A 5,367-nucleotide genomic window follows, 5' to 3' on the forward strand; every position below is an offset into this window, starting at 1 on the left:
TATAATTTCTCATTCATTTCAATTCATATCTTCCATGTATTAACAATTAGAAATGGCAGTTCTTTTCATCAGTTTTTTATTTTTTCAATTACCATTGACATATGATGTATTAGTTTCAGGTGTGATTAGACATTATGTAACTTACTGAGTGGTCATCCTGATAAATCTCATACCCAACTGAAACCATAAATAATTATTAGGATATTGTTGACTATATAGAGGCCCAGAGCACAAAATTCATGCACAGGGAGGTGGGGGGGAGGGTGTCCCTCAGCCCAGTATGCACCCTCTTGCAATTTGGCACTGCTGGCTCCTAACAATTCGCCTGCCTGCCTGATTGCCCCTAACCACTCTGCTTATCTGCTTGATCGCCCTTACCACCTCTGCCTCGCCCCTGTAATCGCAGCTTCATCAGGAAGGTCATCCAGCTATCTGATCTAATTAGCATATTATGCTTTTATTATTATAGATTCCTTATGCTGTTCTTTACATCCCCATGACTATTCTATAGCAATGAATTTGTACTTTCCCATACCCTCACCTTTTTCAGCCATTCCCCTGACCCCCTTCCATCTGGCAACTATCAAAATGTTCTCTGTATCTATGAGTCTGTTTCTGTTCTGCTTGTTTATTTATTTTGTTCTTTAGATTAAATTATTAATAAATATGTATTTATTGGCATTTTATTATTCATATATTTATCTTTTTCTTTCTTTCTTGTTCTTCTTAAAGAAGATCCTTTAACATTTCATGTAATACCGGTTTGGTGGTGATGAACTGCTTTAGCTTTTTCTTGTCTGGGAAGCTCTTTATCTGGCCTTTAATTCTAAATAATAGCTTTGCTGGATAGAGTAATGTTGGTGGTAGGACCTTGCTATTCATCACTTTGAATATTTTATGTCACTTCCTTCTGGCCTGCAAAGTTTCTGTTTAGAAACCAGCTAACAGTCTTTTGGGACCTCCCTTGCTTTTCTCTTGCTGCTTTTAAGGTTTTCTCTTTGTCTTTAAACTTTTTCATTTGTCTTTGTCTTTGTCTTTGTCTTTGTCTTTGTGTAGGCCTTTGAGTTCATCTTGTTTGGGACTCTTTGTGCTTCCTGGACTTGTATGTCTTCAGCAGGTTAGGGAAGTTTTCTGTCATTATTTCTTTTAAATAGATTTTCAACTTCTTTACTTATTCCATTTAATCCTTAAATCCTGCTCCAACTCAGATCCTTAGTGAGGACTGACTATACAGCTTTTATCCACTCTGGGCCCACCCTCCCAGTGCTCTTCACCAATAATATATTGAAATATATTCCAATAATATATTGGAAAATGACATTTTCCCCAATATATTATTTATCATCTTCCAATGTGCTACATTGTTGTCTTATTTATTTATTTATTAGTTCATTTCTGTTGCTTTTGCCTTTTTTTTTTTTTTTTTTTTTTTTTTTGGTAGAATGTAAGCACTGTGGGAGGGGTCTTTGTCTGTTGACAGCAATATGTTCAACATCACCTAAGCACCTCAAACACTGGTGCTTACTGAACAAATAAATGATTGTCTTGCTGGGGTTGCAGAAATAAATGATGGAGCTGAAAGTGTTTTGTGGGAAATATAGTATACTTAAGTGATAGTATTGTATTTATAACTAATCATTGGCCAATAAAGTTTAATTCCAAGTGCTACATGAGTAAAATCAATTTTTATGTGTAGAGAAAATTTTAAAAGACCTAGTTTGCAGAGGTGATGGAATCTAGTGATAGACATGGTCCTATGGAACCTCCTGTAGCTTTAATTCCTGTGAAAACACGACTCCTCAAAATCACGCTTTGCCTCATACACATGACCACATGGCACTTCTCTTCTACTTGCTAGAAATTTGGGTAACATTTTAAAAATTCTATTAACAAAAACCTTTTTTAAAAAATTGAGTTGTGCTCCATGTGTCCCTCTTCATCTGAACTGCACAATAGTGCCAACTCCTCTCCCCACAGGGTGCCTTGGGTCTGCTCTCCTTGTCTTCACTTCCTACTATTGTTCATCTCTCTGTTATTATGCACTAGGGGCCTGTTGCAGGAAGATTCCTGCAAGTGGCCTATGTGGCCATGTGCAGCCATCACATGCACTGCCACCCACCTCATCCCGCCCCGCCCCACCCACCACCGCTGCCCGCCCCACCCACGCTTTCTCTCTAGCAGCCACCTTGCTTTCCCCTTTCCCTCCCGCTTCCTTCTATGCTGTCTTTTGTCTTCACTCCTCCCTCCCTCAGCATTTGAAAATTAAACATCGTCTTTGTTGGGTTAATTTGCATACTCACTCTGATTGGCTATGGGCGTAGTGAAGGTACGGTCAATTAGCATTTTTCTCCTTTATTAGTGTAGATTGGCCATTTTTCGTAGCCCACATTATTATAAAGAATAAATAAATTAATAAAGAACAATTAAAAAGTCACCCCCTAACAGCAGATTCTAGTTTTGATGTCTGCAGTTTATCTGAAACCAGATGATTTATTTAAATAACTAATTTGATCTTTTACCCACCTTCACCCCACAATGGGGCACTGTTTGGTCAAGTGATTTAACTAAATTGCTAATTATTCTAGCATGTGGGAAGGCCCTAAATGATGAAAACTGGGAGGGTGGTGATATGTGGAGCTGGTGGAAGCAGTAAGTAAAATAGCTTTATTAGACAGTAGAAGGAACTGAGCAAATTTAGAATAGTAATTTAAACTCTTAGATCCCAAAGGACAGAGAAATTGGGACTCTGGGATTTATTAAACCCATCTGCTCTCCTAGCACCAAACCTATGTTTACATTTCTAGGGAGCAGCTCTTCCATTCTACAAGGAAGAGGGCAGGATGTGGGAGGGCTGCACATGCTACACATCTACAGTTCTACACACTCTCCTGCTTGGAGCAATCTTTCACTCCCTGAGTCTGTGCCTGTATCTACACAAAAGAACCCAAGTAATTATTTTGAGATATTCCTCCATCAGTTGACTCAAAAAAAACATGCTTTTGCTCTGTTATTGCCTGGCTGACTGCTAGGACTCAATTATTATTTATTTATTTACTTACTTTATTATTATTAAATTTTCAGCCTTGTGATATCATAGTTGTCTCTGTAAGATCATTAAAACATGGTCATAGCCCTGGTGGGTTTCTCTCAGTGAATGGAACATCGGCCTACAGACTTAAAGGTCCCGGGTTCAATTCCTGTCAAAGGTATATGCATAGGTTGTGGATTCAATCTCCAGTGTGCGGCAGCCCATCAATGATTCTCTCTCATCATTGATGTTTCTATCTCTCTCCCTCTCCCTTCCTCTCTGAAATAAATAGATATATTTTTAAATAACATAAAATAATAAAACACTGTCATATGGACACAATATGATAAACCAGGGGTTTATGATATTTTTTCCACTTCTCCCTAGTCAGTTTTTGAAACTGAAGGGATTAAGCAAAACAAAATAAACCCTCATAGACACAGACAGCAGCATGGTGATTACAAGAGGGGAAAAGGAGTAGGGGGAGGTAGAATGGGTAAAATGGGAGATACATGGTGAGGGAATATTTGACTTGTGGTAGTAAACACACAATACAATATAGAGATGATGCTTTATAGAATTGTACACTTGAAACCTATATAATTTTATTAACCAATTTCACCCAGTAAATCCTATCTAATAAAAGAGTAACATGCAAATTAACCATCACTCTGCTACATCAGCCACACCCACCAGCCATGCCCACCATCCAATCAGAGCAAATATGCAAATTAAACCCAACCAAGATGGCTGAGGACACAGAGAGCAGGAGGGAGGCTTGGGTTTCCCTGGCAATGGAGGAAGCCTAGCTTTCCACACACCCTGGTGGGCCTAAGCCTCCACTCAAGGACACAAACTTTCAATTATAGAAGGTAAATAAATTCCAACAGAGATGGCAGCAGCCACTGAGCTGGAAGAGCAGGAGGCAAGGGTTGCCACAGGCAATGAAGGAAGCCAAGATTCTGCAGCCCTGGCCTGCTCAGGCCTTCACTCCATGCTACAAAGTTTCAATTGTAGAAGATAAATAAATTCCAGATATCAGGGCCTCCACTTGGGTCACCGGGGGGATGTGGCCAGCTTACAAACCTTCACAGGCCCCTAGCACAGGACCCCTATGCCCCAAGGGAACCCCCACCCTGGTCTGGGACATCCTTCAGGGCAAACCAGCTGGCCCCCACCCATGCATCAGGTCTCTATCCTATTTAATAAAAGAGTAATATGTAGATTGACTATCACTCTGACACACAAGATGGCTGCCCCCACATGGTCAAAGATGGCTGCCCCCATGTGGACATAAGATGGCCAGCAGGGGAGGGCAGTTGGGAAGCACTAGGCCTGCAATGGAGGCCAGTTGGGGGTGATCAACCCTGCAGGAAAGGGCAGTTAGGGGTGACCAGGCCTGCAGAGGAGGGAAGTTGGGGGCAAACAGGCTGGCAGGGAAGCAGTTAGACATCAATCAGGATGGCATGGGAGTGGTTAGGGGGTGATCAGGCTGGCAGGCAGAAGCGGTTAGGGGCAGTCAGGAAGGCAGGCAGGTGAGCAGTTGGGAGCCAGCAGTCCTGGACTGAGCCAGCAGGTGAGCAGTTGGGAGCCAGGGGTCCCAGATTTGGAGAAGGTGCAGGCTGAGCTGAGGAACGAACTCCCACCCCCACCTTGTGTACAAATTTCATGCACTGGGCTGCTAGTTTAATATAAAAAGAAATAAAGTAAATAGAGATTAAAAAGAAGTTTGAACTGACATATGATGACATCTTCCTTGCAAATCCAAAAATAAAACTAAATAAGTAAATAAAATAAAATAATTCACCCTGTTAGTTCCTTAAATTTGTAACAACATTAATCAATGTACCCAAAACTGCTTTTCCACTATCTAGGACAATAGTTACTTATTTTTATCCATAAAATTCTTAGTAAAAAAATAAATAAATAAATAAATAAATAAATAAATAAGTCAAAACATTTCTTTATTTTCAGTAGATCTAAAGAAGAAAAAAAAACAAAAAACAAACAAAAAAAACCATCATGATCCTGTTCCAGGTAGGATGGGACCAATTATGCCTCAATTGATATTTACACATATAACAATTCTTTTTTTTTAATATATTTTATTGATTTTTCACATAAAGGGAGAGGGATAGATAGTTAGAAACATCAATAAGAGAGAATCATCGGCCAGCTGCCTCCTGCACACCCCCTACTGGGGATGTGCCCGCAACCAATATACATGCCCTTGACCTGAATTGAACCCGGGACCTTTTGGTGCGCAGGCTGACGCTCTATCCACTGAGCCAAACCGGTTTCGGCCACATATAACAATTCCTGGGAGCAGGGAAGGGAAC

This window comes from Pipistrellus kuhlii, unplaced genomic scaffold (genome assembly GCF_014108245.1).
Source record: "Pipistrellus kuhlii isolate mPipKuh1 unplaced genomic scaffold, mPipKuh1.p scaffold_m20_p_21, whole genome shotgun sequence".
NCBI classification, from domain to species: domain Eukaryota; kingdom Metazoa; phylum Chordata; class Mammalia; order Chiroptera; family Vespertilionidae; genus Pipistrellus; species Pipistrellus kuhlii.